Source organism: Mixophyes fleayi, chromosome 1 (assembly GCF_038048845.1).
Source record: "Mixophyes fleayi isolate aMixFle1 chromosome 1, aMixFle1.hap1, whole genome shotgun sequence".
NCBI lineage: Eukaryota > Metazoa > Chordata > Amphibia > Anura > Limnodynastidae > Mixophyes > Mixophyes fleayi.
This window is the reverse complement of record NC_134402.1, coordinates 431,274,505-431,294,104: the sequence shown is the minus strand read 5'-3', so window position 1 is coordinate 431,294,104 and position 19,600 is coordinate 431,274,505. Positions and strand designations below refer to the sequence as shown.

Here is a 19,600-nt window from a genome sequence, read left to right as displayed (position 1 = left end):
AGTTTAGTATAGGCATCCCCCCTTCCCTATATTTTAGTATAGGCAGCCCCCCCCCCTATGGTTTAGTATAGGCAGCCCCCTTCCCTATGGTTTAGTACAGGCAGTCCCCCCCTAGCTTAGTATAGGCAGCCCCCCCTTCCCTATGGTTTAGTACAGGCAGTCCCCCCTAGTTTAGTATAGGCAGACCCCCCGCCTCACTTACCTTTAGCTGCTGTTGCCGGCCGTCGCTTATCAGATCAGGCAGACAGGAAGTGAAGTGAAGTGAAGTGAGACTTCTTGTCTCCCGCACAGCACTCTGGGACCCCATACTGCCTGTTGCTGTCCACTGACCACCAATGTTTTTGATCTTCCCTCTAAAGCCACCCCCCCCCCCCCGCACCCCCTCGCGGCAGTAAGCCGCCGCCCTGCCCATTAAATGTAAAGGATGAGCCCGATCTCCATCAGCTCTCAGCTGCTTTTTAATCCATGTCATTTTACTGAGTGGAAATGGCAGTGCGCCCTTGCTGCAAGGAATTTTCATTTTTAGTATGGAAGTGCGGAAGTTGTTATGCACACGAGACACACTGCATAATACCTTCGTTTTCCACTCGATTGCCAACTATGAGCACAGGAAGGTGCAGAAAACCTTTATGGGGTGCACCACGAAAACAAATGTGAACGTCACATTAAAGACCAACCTTGCGCACCTTTAGTGTCACACCATTTAATTAAACATTTACATTTTTATCCTAACATACTGCTCAATTTAGCTTTATTTATGACTTAAATAAGTCAGGAGAACAACGGGAAATCAGGACTATTTTGTTATATGCATCACTTTAGTGTGTGCAAAGCTTTTTATGACTTCACTCAGAGAGCACCTAAAAATGTGCACTCGCTATAAAACAGTCCCCATGTGATGCGGCCACCTTGTACTCCAAACCTATACGCCCCAGTTGCAATCCTGGCGTGCTTGCACAAAATGCCGTCATATGCAATTAACGTGCACACATTACATTTTAAATCTGATCATTTTTAATCACACCATAAGATTGGGGCAGCATGGTGGCTCAGTGGTTAGCACTTCTGCCTCACAGCGCTGGGGTCATGAGTTCAATTCCAAATGCCTTATCTGTGTGGAGTTTGTATGATCTCCCCATGTTTCCTTGGGTTTCCTCCGGTTGCTCCGGTTTCCTCCCACACTCCAAAAACATACTGGTAGGTTAATTGGCTGCTAACCAAATTGACCCTAGTCTCTCTCTCTCTTTATGTCTGTCTGTGTGTGTTAGGGAATTTAGACTGTAAGCTCCAATAATGTGAATGAGTTCTCTATACAGCTCTACGGAATCAGTGGCGCTATATAAATAAATGGTTGATGATGATGATGATTGACAAGCATTTGTGTTGACGTTTTGTGTTTCCTAAATAACCCACAAGCATGTTCACATCACAATCTTCTTCCTCTTTAACATATTTACAAGTCCAAAGGTGACATCTAGTGTCCCATGGTGGTATTACAGATTTACTTTAGCATAGTAATTTTTGACATATTTTGTGTCAAGTTGCAAGGAAAAACAAATGCCTGATAGTTAACTGTTGTAAAAAAAAAACCCCATAAACAAACAAAACTATAATTACAGCAGATATTGCTGTACATTTATTAATAATATGATGATAATCTCCCAAAATGAAACATTGCCGATGAATTATGTTCTTGCTTCACCTACTGCATCTGAGATCACTGATAAAGCCACATACAGCTACACATTAAATATATTTATGAGAAGACAACATACACACACTTGGTGATGCATCCAGAATGTCTGAGAGACTCTCGAGATAGCATACCACTCAAAAGCAGGGCCATCTTAACAACATTATGGGCCCCCGGGCAAAGCAGTGCACCGGGGCCCCTAGATATAGACATAGATATAGATATATAGATGTATACAGATACAGATATAGATATAGATAGAGATAGATAGATGTACTTGCTCAGTGACCCTTGAAGGTTTTTTTTGCAGGTTTTTTCTTTTGCAGGATTATTTATTCTCATTAAGAGCCGTGCCTATAGGGCCCCCTTGCCCGTGGGGCCCCCGGGCAGCTGCCCATCGTGCCCAATGGAAAAGATGGCCCTGCCCAAAAGTCGGAACATCATCATGATTAGTGGGTGCTGTGAGCCCCAGAGCCATGGGCGGATTGGGAACTGAAAGTGGCCCTGGAAAAAATTATTGAAGTGGCCTCATGTCGGCGGGACCAAAATAGTAGTCTGGCCCCACTGTAAGTGGGGCCAACACAAAAGTAGGCGGGATTTAGAACTACAGGAATTTGGTTGTAGTAACATTTAGGAAAACCTAGATGTGATGACTTTACACACAGTGGGTCATCTCTAAAGCCATGCAGGGCATATGTATAGTATACTATAGGCAGCCCCCTCTTAGTATAGTATAGGTAGCCCCCCAATAGTATAGTATAGGTAGCCCCCCTTAGTATAATATAGTATAGTATAGGTAGCCCCCCCTTAGTATAATATAGTATAGGCAGCCACCCCTTAGTATAGTATAGACAGCCCCCCTTAGTATAGTATAGTATAGGTAGCCCCCCTTAGTATAGTATAGTATAGTATAGTATAGGTAACCCACCTTAGTATAGTATAGGTAGCTCCCCTTAGTATAGTATAGTATAGGTTGCCCCCCTTAGTATAGTATAGGACCCCCCTTAGTATAGTATAGGTAACCCACCTTAGTATAGTATAGGTTGCCCCCCTTAGTATAGTATATACAGCCCCCCTTACTATAGCATAGTATAGGTAGCCCCCCTTAGTATAGTATAGGACCCCCCTTAGTATAGTATAGTATAGGTTGCCCCCCTTAGTATAGTATAGGTAGCCCCCCTTAGTATAATATAGTATAATATAGGCAGCCACCCCTTAGTATAGTAAAGATAGCTCCCCTTAGTATAGTATAGGTTGCCCCCCTTAGTATAGTATAGACAGCCCCCCTTAGTATAGTATAGTATAGGTAGTCCCCCTTAGTATAGTATAGGACCCCCCTTAGTATAGTATAGGTAGCTCCCCTTAGTATAGTATAGTATAGGTAGCCCCCCTTAGTATAATATAGTATAGTATAGGCAGCCACCCCTTAGTATAGTATAGGTAGCCCCCCTTAGTATAGTATAGGCAGCCACCCCTTAGTATAGTATAGACAGCCCCCCTTAGTATAGTATAGTATAGGTCAGTGCCGTAACTAGAAATTTTAGTGCCCTGGGCGGGACAGGGCACCGGCGCCCCCCATCTAAGTGGGAGTGACATTTGCCAAGTGGGTGTGGCCAACCTAATGTGGGGGTGTGGCTAGCATTTTACTGAGATAATTCTGTTACACATATTTGCAAATACATGATATATAATTTATATAGAGGTAGGATTCAAATAAATTAACAACCGGTTCTCTGCCCTAATGACCATTTAAAGTATGCAAAAATACATACCAAAAGGTATTGTAATATTTCATGCACTTAATACTCAAATAACAGTAAAAGATACACAAAACTATATTGTTATAAGAAAGAGTTTTAAAATGTTAAAGAAAAAATATTAAAGAATACCTTACCTGACAAAAATCTGTTATTTAATATTATGCCATAGTAATGGCTCTCTTCATCACACTCTGCCATGCTGCCTTCCTTTACTGCCCCTTGCTCCGTTCCTTCACTTACCTTCTCTATCGGCTTCTTTCTTCTCTTTTCATTCCTTCTTGTCGCCGACTCCTGTCTGCGCTGCTCCTCACTGACGTCACGCCTGACATTCAGTGCGGGCGGAGCCGGTGCCGACGCCGCAGAGAGAGATTTTTTTCTTTTCCACGGAGCCTTAAAGGAACCAATATAATGGGGGGAGAGATCGCATGTGTGTTCCACTAACAGGAAGTTACTGCATTTGGAATTACAGAGGGGGTATTCTGTGTGTGTAAGACATTACAGAAGGGGTCGTATATAGAGCAAAGGTAAACAGGAACGGAGTACAGGGCAGTACAAAATAACAGAAACACAGTGTAATTATAACCGAGAACAGATGCACAGGGCAAAGAGGGCTTATAAGTAAGTATGACGAGCCTTGTAACTAACTGGTTGTAAAGAAAAGAGAGTTTTCCATGAAGCTCAATCATTTAGACCTGTAATAAGTGATATATCACACAAGCATCTTTTAGTTATGATTTCAACAACTATGCAAATACCGTAATTGGTTTTGCACTCTGTAAAAGTAATGTCAAGAGCAGTAGAAAGTAAATATAAGCAGATTTATTTAAAGGAGATGAGAAGGATTCAGAAATATGTGTAAATTGTACAGGATCTTGTGAGATGAGATTTAAAGGGTGCATGTTGTGAGGGAAGATAATTTTTGTGTTCCTAAGGGGGGGGGAGGGAGAGAGAAAGAGGGGGGGAGAGAGAAAGACACTGTGGTATATTTACATTTTTTTCCCTGCTTATTCCTACACTTTTAATTCTGATCATGTCCCTTGAAATCCAATGACTGCTGACAGCTCTGACTGTGTTGTGTTCTGTTAAATTCTAATAAAGCTTTGTAAAAAAAAAAAAAAAGTAGAAAAAAAAACGAGTCAGAGGATAGAGCTAGAGACCCTGAATACTGTGCAGTTCACATTGCAGCGATGTTTTAATAGGAGTGTTAAATATGATTTTTTGTTAAGGCCTCATAAGGCCTTTGTTCAGCCATTTTATTGTAACTTGTATAGAAATATTATTTGCTAGAAGAGATTATTCATTTTTCTGTTAACTTGCAGTTTTGCAATATGTGAGCCTATGGCCTTGAAGTTGAACTAATAGGGAACACCTGAAGAATGTAACCAGTTATGAAAACAATAATGAGCTTCATATCCAGCTGGTAGTATGGGAGCTGTATCCATGGTGTTACACATAGCATATCTCCAACTCCCCTTGAGATAAGAAATAATAGGCTCATCTGTCCTTAGAAGGGGGAGAAAAGTAAACACCTCAAGAATACGTGAGAAAGTTAATCAGTAGCGCTTCTCATAAACTAGTGGTATAAACTATTGTATGCATATGACGTAGGATTCATTTATACAGTAGCCTATAAAAACCTGTATCTTTGTATCAATAAACTAGAGAATATTCCTTGTATACAGAACTTGGTCTGTGTCAATTCTCTCCAGCTGATTGAAGTGCTTCCAGATATACTTGACACCACAGGCAGACTTGGGTCAGAATTTTAGATTTTACAACTTGGAGGTCGCCACAGAGATTCGCTGTCCAGCAGGCTACAAGACAGACAACGGAGGTTTCCCAGCACATTGAACCCCAACATCCGCGGTCAGTAGATTTCTACTCGTTGGTCTTCCTAGTCTGGGTCACCTCATGTCTGTCTGAGGCACCTGACACGCGAATTTGTGAGTCTCAAGTATCATCTGATTAATATAATACAGTATTAACCCAATTTGTTTACTGTAATTGTATTGTTGATTAGATTTTTGAAAGATGATTGAATTTTGAGTGCATGTGTTTGTACCTATGTATGATGTATAAAGCATAAAAGTCACATAAGACATTGATCAAAGAAGCATGTAATGGAATAGAGGGATTTAGAGAGTTATTGTTTTGAACATTGAGTGAACATTTTAGACACCATCCCCAGAGGTATATCAAAGAAGGGAGATTCTGTAATCTGCCCAAATTGTGTAAGAGAGATTTCCAAAAGACCTTCGTCCCAGATACTGTCAAAGAAGCTATTTAGCACGGACATCCAGTACAAGGAGTCCACAGAACGGGACGTCCAGTGCAAGGACAACCCACAGAAACTAGATAAGAGTCCCGATTTGGACTCAACAGAATACTGTCAATACGAGTAATATAGATAGTAAACAAATGACAGCAGCTCCCTCATAGATATGATGCACAAAGACTTAAGGAAATGGGGGAGTAGAAGGTCTGCAGGGAATTTTTCAAGAAAGCGGGGATAGCCAAAGATATGTGTGGATGGAGAAACAAAGGTGTTGCAAGTGGTAATGTGACAAGAACAAAGGGGTATTGAGATCAAACCCCAAGAGATTGTTTGAGGTGGCACAGGAAAGTTAAGAGATCTGAAAAGTCGAAATATATGTGGATATGCTAAATGCATCGGAAGCTGAATAATGAATCAAGTAGGTTGTATATTATAAATGTATGTTTGATCCTGTGCAGCTGAATAAGTGAAATGTGCCCCTCCCTTATTCTATGTAAATGATTTCAGTGTGTTGAGATAAGAAGCACACTGTTTTTTGTTTTTTGACAATGTATGTAAAATTGAAAAAATGTGTCCGGAGTGCTGATTGATGATAACATGTTGAAGCTAACTTGTATTTAGTGTAATGCTGGGACTTGTAGTTCCACAGCAGTAGGCTGGAAGATGTCAGTTAAGTTTTCTTTCTCTGTATGTGAGTTTTGTCTCCGTCTTACTGCGTGTGAGAGAGATCCGTGATAATTCACATTGTTTGTTCTCTGTCTTAGTGCTCTATAAGGGAGATGTTTGATTTACTTTAAATCACAATGTTTGTCTGTCTTGTCCGTTTTTTACAAGAGACATGTTTCAAGGTTGAAAAAGTTGTACATTCATTGCTTAATGATAAGCTTTTAAAAAGATACAAAAGAAGTTTTAAAATGTTTGGTCCGATTGCACGGACAAGATTGTAAATAATGTACATTATCACTATAAGTACTAGTGTCAGAACAAAGCTGGCTGGGATCCAACAAGCCGTTTCTGTATTTGAACAAAATAATTTTGTTTCTGAAGTTCAGAAATATAGCTTTCTCTTTAATGAAGTTGAGAATTGTGGGAGTGAGCTTACATGCTGTTTTTATCTGTGTTAAAATGGCGCTGATGAATGTTCTCAGAAATCAGGAGGGTTTGTTATGCCTTTAAAGAAATGTTACGAGATAAAATGTTGTCTGTGAGCGAGACTTAAGTGAATATATTTTTACTTTGAACACGAAAATCACAGAATCTAGAAATATGTGTGAATATTTGGTCACGGGAGAGAGATTTTGTTGAGAAAATGTTGAATGATTTACAGACACAATGTATTGTGTCTAACGAGAGTACTCTGATTTATGAGACAGTGCTGCTTTTAAAATGGTTGAATACTTGGAACCAAGATTCCAGATTGAATGTTTCTAAACCCGGAAATTTAATTAGTGTCATTTAAAAGGGCTGTACTAAGAGATGATAAGAAAGGAGTGGCTTTGAACACTCGCCCAGGTCTCGTCACTTTGACATTCTCTATTTGTGAAATTAGGGACTGCCCCTTTGAGGAAATCAAGGCATGGAACGCATAGCGTCACAGTTAAGCTTTTAGCAGCTGTTCACTGGTTACCTGATAACAGTATACACGCATGTTACAGTTACAGTAATTCCTAGTAAATAAATGTTAATCTCTATGCAAAAGTTTTTTTATTCACAGGTCTCCAGCTGCAAAGACCCATTAGGCAATCCAGATTGCATTGATTTAACTTCCAATGCACCATCTTTGCACCACAACAAACATAAGTATAAACTAATGAAGGATTTAAATAACGTAAACTCTTCTGAGTAATGATTACCTTGTTTTGGAAAGAGATATTAGAGTTTATGTGCTATTCGCATAGCAAATGCATGAACTAGGTGGTTTTTCTGTATGTGCAGAAAGCAAAAGGTTTTTATTTGTATCCTCATTACAGTTTTGAGTAAATCAGTGTTTGTAAAGACATTTACTGCCCTTATTTACTGTGCTATAATTGTCATATACTGTAAATAATTCTTTTTATTGTGGGTATGGTAATGCATTGATGGGAATTCTATATTTTTACAGAAATGAAAAAGATTTAAGACTTTAAGAGCAATTGTATGTGCTCCTGCATTAGCACTTCTGGATCATAGCAAGCCATTTATACTCTCCTCTGAGCAGAACCAAATGTTTAACCAATTTTAAGCTGAAATAACTTCAGCGCCAGCACTGGCTTTGCCAGATTATGACAAGCCTTTCACATTATTTTGTTATGAAGTCAGTGCACATGTACAAGGAGTACTGACACAAATACATGGTCGCAAGCTAAGGTCACTTGCATACTACTCTGCTTTAGTGCTTGAAAAGAGTATAGATATTGTGCTAGGACACCCAGTTACCTTAACGGTATCGTACGTTGTGACAGAAACCAAGCACAAGCAAAACATTTGTTACCTGCCAGATTTACTAAGTATGAAGATATACAGCACAAAGGACATTCCCTCCTATTGTGAAATGAGTGACATATAACACTTGCCGAGCGCACTGTGTATTTTCTTCCTCCCTTTCCTTTTTTATTAGAAGACAAAAAAAAAAAAAAAGGAAGCACAAGAGGCCCCAGAGCCTCTCATGTTCACAGATATATGTTAAGACCTTCAGACAAGGGGAATCTGAGTAAACTGTATTTTAAGTTTTTTAAAGGTCCAAGGGAGACCAGAGAGGGGAGTTCATTGATATTAGCAGGAGGAATATAGATTGCACGTTATTTTCCTTTGCTGTGCGCTGTAGATGTGTACTAGACTAGAAAGGAAAGCCAAGTTTGGAAGAACCAGACTCAGGCCCATAGTAATGTATAGATCATTATACATAATTAGAAAATTCTAATATGAAAGTTTAACCCAACCAAATAAAGAAAAGAGCAACCCATGACTACAGGGGTTTACACCCAATGCAGGAATGTGTTTGTGAGTATTGTGGCCCAACACATTATTATATACACTAATAGAACTGATGATGTGGCTTATTAACAGGTTATTTAAGCTAAGTGTTTCTCTTCCAGAAGAATTAAAGTTACCACATCTGTCTTAACCGTTGTACTGTACACTCCATCTAATGAGTGTAAACTTTGTGGAACTCAGAAACCAAGAACCTTTTCCTTGGATTCCACATGCTCCTTACTGAAGCCTATCCTAATGAAGTAGCACTGCTTACTCCCAGTAACGTTACACTTAAGCAGTGCACAATGTTGAATCCTGCTGCCTTATTGCAGCAAGTTTCAAAAGATGGGAGAAGTACCTGTATATATTGGGGTTACCCTAGGGATTTGGGGGAATTCCATTCCAGCTTGAACAGAAAGAAAGGAAAAAAAAAAATGCAAACAAAATTTTTCTGAACATGATTGCATAGAACTAATGAAACAAGAATCTCTGGTTTTATCTCACATTAAAGATAAACCATTACCAGATGCAGACATCACTCTTTTTGTAGATGGTTCACACTATCACATAGATCCTGTCCCGTATACAGGGTGTGCTGTAACCACACACACAGAAATAGTGATTCAACAGACTCTACCGAGTCACATGTCAGCACAAGAAGCTGAACTAAAGGCCCTGACACTTGCATGCATATATGAAAAAGGACAAAGAGTAAATATTTACACTGATTCAAGTTATGCATTTGTAATTGCGCATGATTATGGCCCTGTATGGAAAAGTAGGGACCTTATGGGTTCAGCAAGCAAACCAGTCAATATGATGAACATACCAGGGCACTGTTCACTGCATTCCAGCTGTCCTCCAAACAGTGATGAAGGTGAAGACACACACAGAGATACTACCCCCGAAGCTAAGTGAAATAGACCAGGCCGCACGAGAAGCCGCCATAGCCCCAGTACCCTAAGGGGAGTCTATTTACATGGTGACCCCCTGACCCCTGTTTGACCAGAGCACACTCCAACTTATGGAAAGACAAGCAACAGAAAATAAGAAAAAGACTTGGGCAATACATGGAGCACTAGAAGTGCAAGGAGTGGTGTAAAGGTCAGCGTTTGTGTCTGCCAAAAGTAGTTTATCCCATTATGGCCAATATAGCACACGAGAAAGTGCATCTGGGAAAAGATGCTATGGTTGTACTCACTAGCAGCTTATGGATAGTACCAGGGTTCGCCCAAGCAGCACAGTCGTTAGTGGCAGAATGCCTAGTCTGTGCACAAAGTAACCCGAGTAAGTCTGTCCTATGGAAAAGCACACCCCAGACATAATATCCCTATAAGAGGATACAGATAGACTTTATAACTTCCCAAATGCTCGGGCTTTGAGAATGTGCTTGTCTGTGTCAACTTCTTTAGTCACTGGCTGGAGACATGGCTGTATAGAAAAGCAAATGCTAAAGCATTAGCCAAGAAAATTGCGAATGAGGTAATCTGATGATATGGTGTACCAGAGGTCATTGTAAGTGACAGAGGGATACACTTTACGGGGCAAGGATTCCAGAAACTATCACACCCCCTACAGATCCCAAAGTTCAGGATGTATGGAGCGCCTTAATGGTACACTGAAATTGAAAATGCAGAAAATAATGGCTGAAACAGGTCTGCCATGGATCTCATGTTTACCTGCACTCAGTAAAAAATACTGCTAGGAAAGACACAGGTTTAACACCATATGAGATATTGTTTGGCACAGCAAACAGAACAGGCTGTTATTTTCCATAGCAACTACACCATGTATATAGTGATTTGTTGAATTATGTTGCCTTATTATAGAAACAACTAACTGAAATACATGGTCAAATATTCTCCTCCATTGCAAACCCTAATTTTGATACAGGTACCCATAAACTGCACCCTGGGGGGCTGGGTGGTCGTGAGAAAGCACATCAGGAGAAGTCTTGAACCCAGATACAAGGGTCCTTATCAAGTCCTGTTGACGACTCCCATGGCAGTGAAAGTACAGGAAAGAGACACCTGGATTCACGCATAACACTGCAAAGTCTTCAAATCAGGGGAGTCTTGTTCTGATAAATAGAAATGACTGTCTCATTGTATTGATATGTCTTGCCAGAATAATTGTGACTGAAGTAGGGATTAAGGCCTCCCTAACCCAGTATGAAACAGACAGTTAAGTGACTAAGTGACATATTGCCTATGCCACTGTGAGAAACATATGGGAAGGAGTGCTCAACAATTTGCACTCATAGTAGAGTAAACTCTGAAAATGTCTTTGTGCAGATGCATAACCTCATTGGTAAAGTTGTCAGTAATGATTCATGTTGGATATTGGAAATATTGGCATTAGTAGCAAATGGTTTTGCAATCCTGTTGATCGTATAGGTGATAATGAAACTAAATATATGGCTGATTAAGAAGTTACTGACACTTGATTGTTGTCTCTCCAAAAAGGGAACCACTGAAAATCCCGAACCTCTGATGATCACAGAAATTACTTCTGAAACCTGACCAGACTATGAGTGTCATGAATTATTTGGACTAGCAAAGCCAAAGAACTGCAGAGTTTGCAACAAGAAACTACTAAAGATTGAACAAAGGACATGCAAGGCCTGCAGAACTACTATAGACTCATTAACTACCTACTAAGAAACCATCTTTTAAGAAACCATCTTCTAAGAAACCATCTTTTCTAGACATGGACATTTGCCAAAATGCATCTCCTCATAAATCAAGTTAGGACAGGGAGGATCACAGGCTTATTAGTGGGGGATGAGTTGACAGATTCCTAAGGGGACCAACTCTATGCATGTGGCCTCCTACATGTGTATAAGTACCTGCTTATTAAGAATGTGGTTCTATAGATAGGATTAGGTAGGTAGGAGGAGAAAGGGTCGAAAATTGAATAAAAGATGGGAAATGTTAAATATGATTTTTTGTTAAGGCCTCATAAGGCCTTTGTTCAGCCATTTTATTGTAACTTGTATAGAAATATTATTTGCTAGAAGAGATTATTCATTTTTCTGTTAACTTGCAGTTTTGCAATATGTGAGCCTATGGCCTTGAAGTTGAACTAATAGGGAACACCTGAAGAATGTAACCAGTTATGAAAACAATAATGAGCTTCATATCCAGCTGGTAGTATGGGAGCTGTATCCATGGTGTTACACATAGCATATCTCCAACTCCCCTTGAGATAAGAAATAATAGGCTCATCTGTCCTTAGAAGGGGGAGAAAAGTAAACACCTCAAGAATACGTGAGAAAGTTAATCAGTAGCGCTTCTCATAAACTAGTGGTATAAACTATTGTATGCATATGACGTAGGATTCATTTATACAGTAGCCTATAAAAACCTGTATCTTTGTATCAATAAACTAGAGAATATTCCTTGTATACAGAACTTGGTCTGTGTCAATTCTCTCCAGCTGATTGAAGCGCTTCCAGATATACTTGACACCACAGGCAGACTTGGGTCAGAATTTTAGATTTTACAGGAGCAAGCCATCCTTTATTTGCGTGCAACCTCTGAGTGGCAACAAAAAACAAACTGAAGTAGGGACTATCCTTGCACAGCAGAGTGATAACGGAGTAGCATGCTAATCCCCTGCTAGCGCTGCAGCCTGCACTCCCGAGTAAGTACAAGTTTGCAGTGCTGCACTGTGAAAAAGTAAAGTTAGGATGGTGTCTAACTGCCACATACTCCAAGATGACTGAAGTCCTTCCAGAGCCAGCAGGTGCGCTAGTTTAAGCAGGCGCACATGCCTAGTTAAGGGGGAGAGAGAGAGATTTTCTTCATCCCTTCAGTTCCACAGAGGTTCCACTAACAGGAAGTTAGGCATTTGGAACGCAAGTTTGCGTTCCAAATGCCGAACTTCCTGTCACTGCGGAACTGAAGGGATGAAGATACAGAGGCAGGTAGCGGGCGGCTGCTGCGCCCCCTTGGCCTTGCGCCCTGGGCGACGGCACTGCCCGCACCACCCTCGTTACGGCTCTGGTATAGGTAGTCCCCCTTAGTATAGTATAGTATAGGTTGCCCCCCTTAGTATAGTATAGTATAGTATAGGTAACCCACCTTAGTATAGTATAGGTAGCTCCCCTTAGTATAGTATAGTATAGGTTGCCCCCCTTAGTATAGTATAGGACCCCCTTAGTATAGTATAGGTAACCCACCTTAGTATAGTATAGGTAGCTCCCCTTAGTATAGTATAGTATAGGTTGCCCCCCTTAGTATAGTATAGTATAGGTAGCCCCCCTTAGTATAATATAGTATAGTATAGGCAGCCACCCCTTAGTATAGTATAGACAGCCCCCCTTAGTATAGCATAGTATAGGTAGTCCCCCTTAGTATAGTATAGGACCCCCCTTAGTATAGTATAGTATAGTATAGGTAGCTCCCCTTAGTATAGTATAGTATAGGTTGCCCCCCTTAGTATAGTATAGTATAGGTAGCCCCCCTTAGTATAATATAGTATAATATAGGCAGCCACCCCTTAGTATAGTATAGACAGCCCCCCTTAGTATAGCATAGTATAGGTAGCTCCCCTTAGTATAGTATAGTATAGGTAGCCCCCCTTAGTATAATATAGTATAGTATAGGCAGCCACCCCTTAGTATAGTATAGACAGCCCCCCTTAGTATAGTATAGTATAGGTAGTCCCCCTTAGTATAGTATAGGACCCCCCTTAGCATAGTATAGTATAGGTAGCTCCCCTTAGTATAGTATAGTATAGGTAGCCCCCCTTAGTATAGTATAGGCAGCCACCCCTTAGTATAGTATAGACAGCCCCCCTTAGTATAGTATAGTATAGGTAGTCCCCCTTAGTATAGTAGAGTATAGGTAGCCCCCCTTAGTATAGTATAGTATAGTATAGGTAACCCACCTTAGTATAGTATAGGTAGCTCCCCTTAGTATAGTATAGTATAGGTTGCCCCCCTTAGTATAGTATAGGACCCCCCTTAGTATAGTATAGGTAACCCACCTTAGTATAGTATAGGTAGCTCCCCTTAGTATAGTATAGTATAGGTAGCCCCCCTTAGTATAATATAGTATAGTATAGGCAGCCACCCCTTAGTATAGTATAGACAGCCCCCCTTAGTATAGTATAGGACCCCCCTTAGTATAGTATAGTATAGTATAGGTAGCCCCCCTTAGTATAGTATAGGCAGCCCCCCTTAGTATAGTATAGGACCCCCCTTAGTATAGTATAGTATAGTATAGGCAGCCACCCCTTAGTATAGTATAGGCAGCCCCCTTAGTATAGTATAGGACCCCCCTTAGTATAGTATAGTATAGTATAGGTAGCCCCCCTTAGTATAATATAGTATAGTATAGGCAGCCACCCCTTAGTATAGTATAGGCAGCCCCCCTTAGTATAGCATAGTATAGGTAGTCCCCCTTAGTATAGTATAGGACCCCCCTTAGTATAGTATAGTATAGTATAGGTAGCTCCCCTTAGTATAGTATAGTATAGGTTGCCCCCCTTAGTATAGTATAGTATAGGTAGCCCCCCTTAGTATAATATAGTATAGTATAGGCAGCCACCCCTTAGTATAGTATAGACAGCCCCCCTTAGTATAGTATAGTATAGGTAGTCCCCCTTAGTATAGTATAGGACCCCGCTTAGTATAGTATAGTATACTAAGCCCCCCTCACTTACCTTCAGTTGCTCTGAGTAGCGTCTCTTCTCACATCAGGCAGACAGGAAGTGAAGTCAGACTTCCTGTCTGCCGAACAGCACCATGGGAGCCTAGCAATTGGCTGCCTGTTGCTGCCCACTGAACACCAATATTTTAGATTGCTTTCCTGTACGTGCCTCCCCCCGCCGCATCTAAACGCGCCCCCCGGGAAAATCTGAGGTGGCCTCCAGGTGGCCTCGTTAGGCCATCGGCCTACCGGGAAACTTCCCTGTAAGGTCTATGGCCAATCCGCCCCTGCCCAGAGCCATGGTTTAAGGGTATTTTTAGGGGAGGGATGTTGGGGCGTCTTATCACTTTGAAAGAGCTGGGCACGCCCCCCATTGTGGTGTGACCGTGCCCCTTTTTGCTCACTATGCTCCTCAGAAACATCCTGTGACATCACCAAGCTGCCAGCTTTCAGCGCATGAGCTCAGTGTCACAGCAACGTCTGCACACAACTTTCCCCCTTCTTTAATATAGAAGTTGGCTGATAGCCAGAACTACTCTTTACATTGTTGCTTTCTGCAAAATAGTTAACAGGGGCGTATTCAATTGACGGTGGGATCGCCGAAAATCCCTCCCGCTCGAAAAATATTATCGTTAATACGGTAATATCTCGCTGGATTTCAGCTCGCAGCCCCCTGAGCTGCAAGAAGTTCAGCGAGTAAATTACCGTATTAACGTTTTTTACGCACAGGATTACCAAATTAACGGTAATATTTTTTGAGTGCGGGATTTTCGACGATCCCGCCGTCAATTGAATACCCCCCCCTTAGTCCTGCAGAGAAACTCATCATTTTAGACTCGTGTTCAAGAAAAAGGGACAGACATTTTTTGCAAATTATCCTATTTTCAATATATCACTGTAAAAAAGACATATTTTTTTATCTCGAGAATATTTCGCCTTAAACGGAGTGTGCATTCATTTTTCTGCTGCCTTATGGTTGACAAACAACATATAAAGTTATAATTTTCTCTGAAACACTAAAGCTGCATACACACCTATAAAATTATCATGCAGATCACACGATAAACCTTCCTTTGGTCCGATATTGCAAGAGTGTGTATGCTCCCGCGATCATGGTTTATCGGACCAAAACACATTGCCTCATTTGATTTGCTTTAATACGCTTCTAAAAATCACAATCAATGATGGAACAATGTCAAACAAATTTAGAAGTGTGTAAGCACCCACGACTATCTGTCTAACACTTCTGCCGATAGTTCCTCTGTATATCTGTAATGTGCACAGAGTCACAATTTTTTTTAGCAGATGTTTATGAGAGATGTCTCTCATAGTGTAATATGTAAGCTGATTACTAGGCATATTCAACTGCAAATATGTGTTTGTGAATTAATTCATAGTATTAGCTAGGTGTGGTATCTTTTTGATTGTGCTAAACTCTTCTGTTCTCCCCATGAGGTATTTATGGATAAGAGAGCTCTAGACACATGGTTACAGACAAGTGCCCAGTAACAATTTATGGCAGGGGTCGTAAAAACGGAGGTCTTTGAAATCTCTCTTTAAGGTTACCTCAATAACAGAAAGCAACATCTCAACTGGGAAGGGGGAAACTTCGTCCAACCCCGTAAAGGGGACCGCCCGAGACTTGCAGCAGAGGTGGTCCCCAAATCCTATGTATATAAATATGGAATGTATGTAAATAATATTTATAGATTATATTAGTGAAGTGTAAGAAATATGTAAAGCAGGCAATTTAGATAGGCCAATAGCTGTACTTCCCACACATGTAAGTATGTACTCACATTGGTGCAGATTTGGTTGCCAAAAACATGTTGACAATGCAAATGAAAGTCCACATTCTGAGAAATTAACAGGACAGAGATTGGCCATGGCAAAGAATACATGTATATGAGAGATATGATGACTGGCGATTTACGCTATGTGATGGAGTTAGAGAACCGTATAGACTGATTAAATATTTTTGGAATTGAATCAGAGAAAGCAAATGCAACAATGGCAAAATTACAAAATCCTTCATTAAGACAGCTCGCTGCAGACTGGGGCCAAAATTGGTGACAATCGAGACAGTTGTGACGGGATCATTAGAAAATACACTGGAAAAGAATGCTGTAAATAGTAATATAGGAGCAAAAACAGCTAAAAATTATTAGGGATGAGCGCACTCGGATTTATGAAATCCGAGCCCACCCGAACGTTGCCGATCCGAGTCGGATCCGAGACAGATCCGGGTATTGGCGCCAAATTCAAATCTGAAACTGAGGCTCTGACTCATAATCCCGTTGTCGGATCTCGCGATACTCGGATCCTATAAATTCCCCGCTAGTCGCCGCCATCTTCACTCGGGCATTGATCAGGGTAGAGGGAGGGTGTGTTAGGTGGTCCTCTGTCCTGGTAGATCTCGTGCTGTGCTGTTTAGTTCTGTGCTGTGCTGTTTAGTTCTGTGCTGTGCTGTGCTGTGTTCTGCAGTATCAGTCCAGTGGTGCTGTGTGCTGTGCTCTGTCCTTCTGAGGTCAGTGGTGCTGCTGGGTCCTGTGCTGTGTCCTGTTCAGTCCAGTGGTGCTGTGTCCTGTGCTCTGTGCTTCTAAGGGCATAGTTATTTCCCCAATATTCCCCTGTGTTTAAAAAAATAAAAAAAAGTTATTTAAAAAAATACCAAAAACTAATTTAATTTTTTTCAATTACCACAAAATTTGCACAACCAATCCTGCAGTATAAGCCCATTGGTACTGCAATATTACCAAGTTCACACATTCAGCAGTAAAAGTCCAGTGGTACTGCAATATATATTACAAAGTTCACACATTCTGCAGTATCAGTCCAGTGGTGCTGTGTCCTGTGCTCTGTCCTGCTGAGTTCCGTAGTGCTGCTGGGTCCTGTGCCGTGTCCTGTTCAGTCCAGTGGTGCTGTGTCCTGTGCTCTGTGCTTCTAAGGGCATAGTTATTTCCCCATTATTCCCAAGTTTTTTAAAAATAAAAAAAAGTAAAAAAAAATTAAAAATTAAAAATTAAAAAAAATATATATAATTATAACCAAATTTGCAAAACCAATCCAGCAGTATAAGTCCATTGGTACTGCAATATTACAAAGTTCACACATTCTGCAGTATCAGTCCAGTGGTGCTGTGTCCTGTGCTCTGTCCTGCTGAGTTCCGTAGTGCTGCTGGGTCCTGTGCCGTGTCCTGTTCAGTCCAGTGGTGCTGTGTCCTGTGCTCTGTGCTTCTAAGGGCATAGTTATTTCCCCATTATTCCCAAGTTTTTAAAAAATAAAAAAAAAGTAAAAAAAAATTAAAAATTAAAAATTAAAAAAAATATATATAATTATAACCAAATTTGCAAAACCAATCCAGCAGTATAAGTCCATTGGTACTGCAATATTACCAAGTTCACACATTCTGCAGTATCTTGTGCTACATATAATGGAGACCAAAAATTTGGAGGATAAAGTAGGGAAAGATCAAGACCCACTTCCTCCTAATGCTGAAGCTGCTGCCACTAGTCATGACATAGACGATGAAATGCCATCAACGTCGTCTTCCAAGCCCGATGCCCAATCTCGTAGTACCGGGCATGTAAAATCCAAAAAGCCCAAGTTAAGAAAAAGTAGCAAAAAGAGAAACTTAAAATCATCTGAGGAGAAACGTAAAGTTGCCAATATGCCATTTACGACACGGAGTGGCAAGGAACGGCTTAGGCCCTGGCCCGTGTTCATGACTAGTGGTTCAGCTTCACCCACGGATCTTAGCCCTCCTCCTCCTCCCCCCCCTACAAAAAATTGAAGAGAGTTATGCTGTCAGCAACAAAACAGCAAACAACTCTGCCTTCTAAAGAGAAATTATCACAAATCCACAAGGCGAGTCCAAGGATGTTGGTGGTTGTCAAGCCTGACCTTCCCATCACTGTACGGGAAGAGGTGGCTCGGGAGGAGCCTATTGATGATGTAGCTGGCGCTGTGGAGGAACTTGATGATGAGGATGGTGATGTGGTTATTGTAAATGAGGCACCAGGGGGGGAAACAGCTGATGTCCATGGGATGAAAAAGCCCATCGTCATGCCTGGTCAGAAGACCAAAAAATGCACCTCTTCGGTCTGGAGTTATTTTTATCCAAATCCAGACAACCAATGTATGGCCATATGTAGCTTATGTAAAGCTCAAATAAGCAGGGGTAAGGATCTTGCCCACCTAGGGACATCCTCCCTTATACGTCACCTGAATAACCTTCATAGTTCAGTGGTTAGTTCAGGAACTGGGGCTAGGACCGTCATCAGTACAGGGACACCTAAATCCCGTGGTCCAGTTGGATACACACCAGCAACACCCTCCTCGTCAAATTCCTCTACGATCTCCATCAGAATGAATCCTGCAGCCCAAGTCAGCAGCCAGACTGAGTCCTCTCCAATATGGGATTCATCCGAGGAATCCTGCAGCGGTACGCCTACTACTGCCACTGCTGCTGTTGCTGCTGTTAGTCGGTCATCTTCCCAGAGGGGAAGTCGTAAGACTGCTAAGTCTTTCACAAAACAATTGACCGTCCAACAGTCGTTTGCCATGACCACAAAATACGATAGTAGTCACCCTATTGCAAAGCGTATAACTGCGGCTGTAACTGCAATGTTGGTGTTAGACGTGCGCCCGGTGTCCGCCATCAGTGGAGTGGGATTTAGAGGGTTGATGGAGGTATTGTGTCCCCGGTACCAAATCCCGTCGAGATTCCACTTCACTAGGCAGGCGATACCAAAAATGTACAGAGATGTACGATCAAGTGTCCTCAGTGCTCTAAAAAATGCGGTTGTACCCACTGTCCACTTAACCACGGACATGTGGACAAGTGGTTCTGGGCAAACGAAGGACTATATGACTGTGACAGCCCACTGATTAAATACATCGCCTTCCGCAGCAACAGCAACAGCTGCATCAGTAGCAGCATCTACAAAATGGCTGCTCGTGCAAAGGCAGGCAACATTGTGTATTACAGGCTTTAATAAGAGGCACAACGCTGACAACATATTAGAGAAACTGAGGGAAATTATCTCCCAGTGGCTTACCCCACTTAGACTCTCATGGGGATTTGTGGTGTCAGACAATGCCAGTAACATTGTGCGGACATTAAATATGGGCAATTTCCAGCACGTCCCATGTTTTGCACACACCATTAATTTGGTGGTGCAGCATTACCTCAAGAGTGACAGGGGTGTGCAGGAGATGCTTGCGGTGGCGCGCAAAATTGCTGGACACTTTCGGCATTCAG

General features: G+C 41.4%; 1 long non-coding RNA gene across 1 annotated transcript; it reads left to right on the top strand.

Annotated features, from left to right (window-relative positions):
• Positions 1 to 4,647: 4,647 nt before the first annotated feature.
• Positions 4,648 to 12,093, top strand: LOC142100376 (uncharacterized). The gene is made up of 2 exons (XR_012678794.1): positions 4,648 to 8,074; positions 8,789 to 12,093. It is a non-coding gene; the product is annotated as an uncharacterized LOC142100376 (long non-coding RNA).
• The last annotated feature ends 7,507 nt before the right edge of the window (positions 12,094 to 19,600 follow it).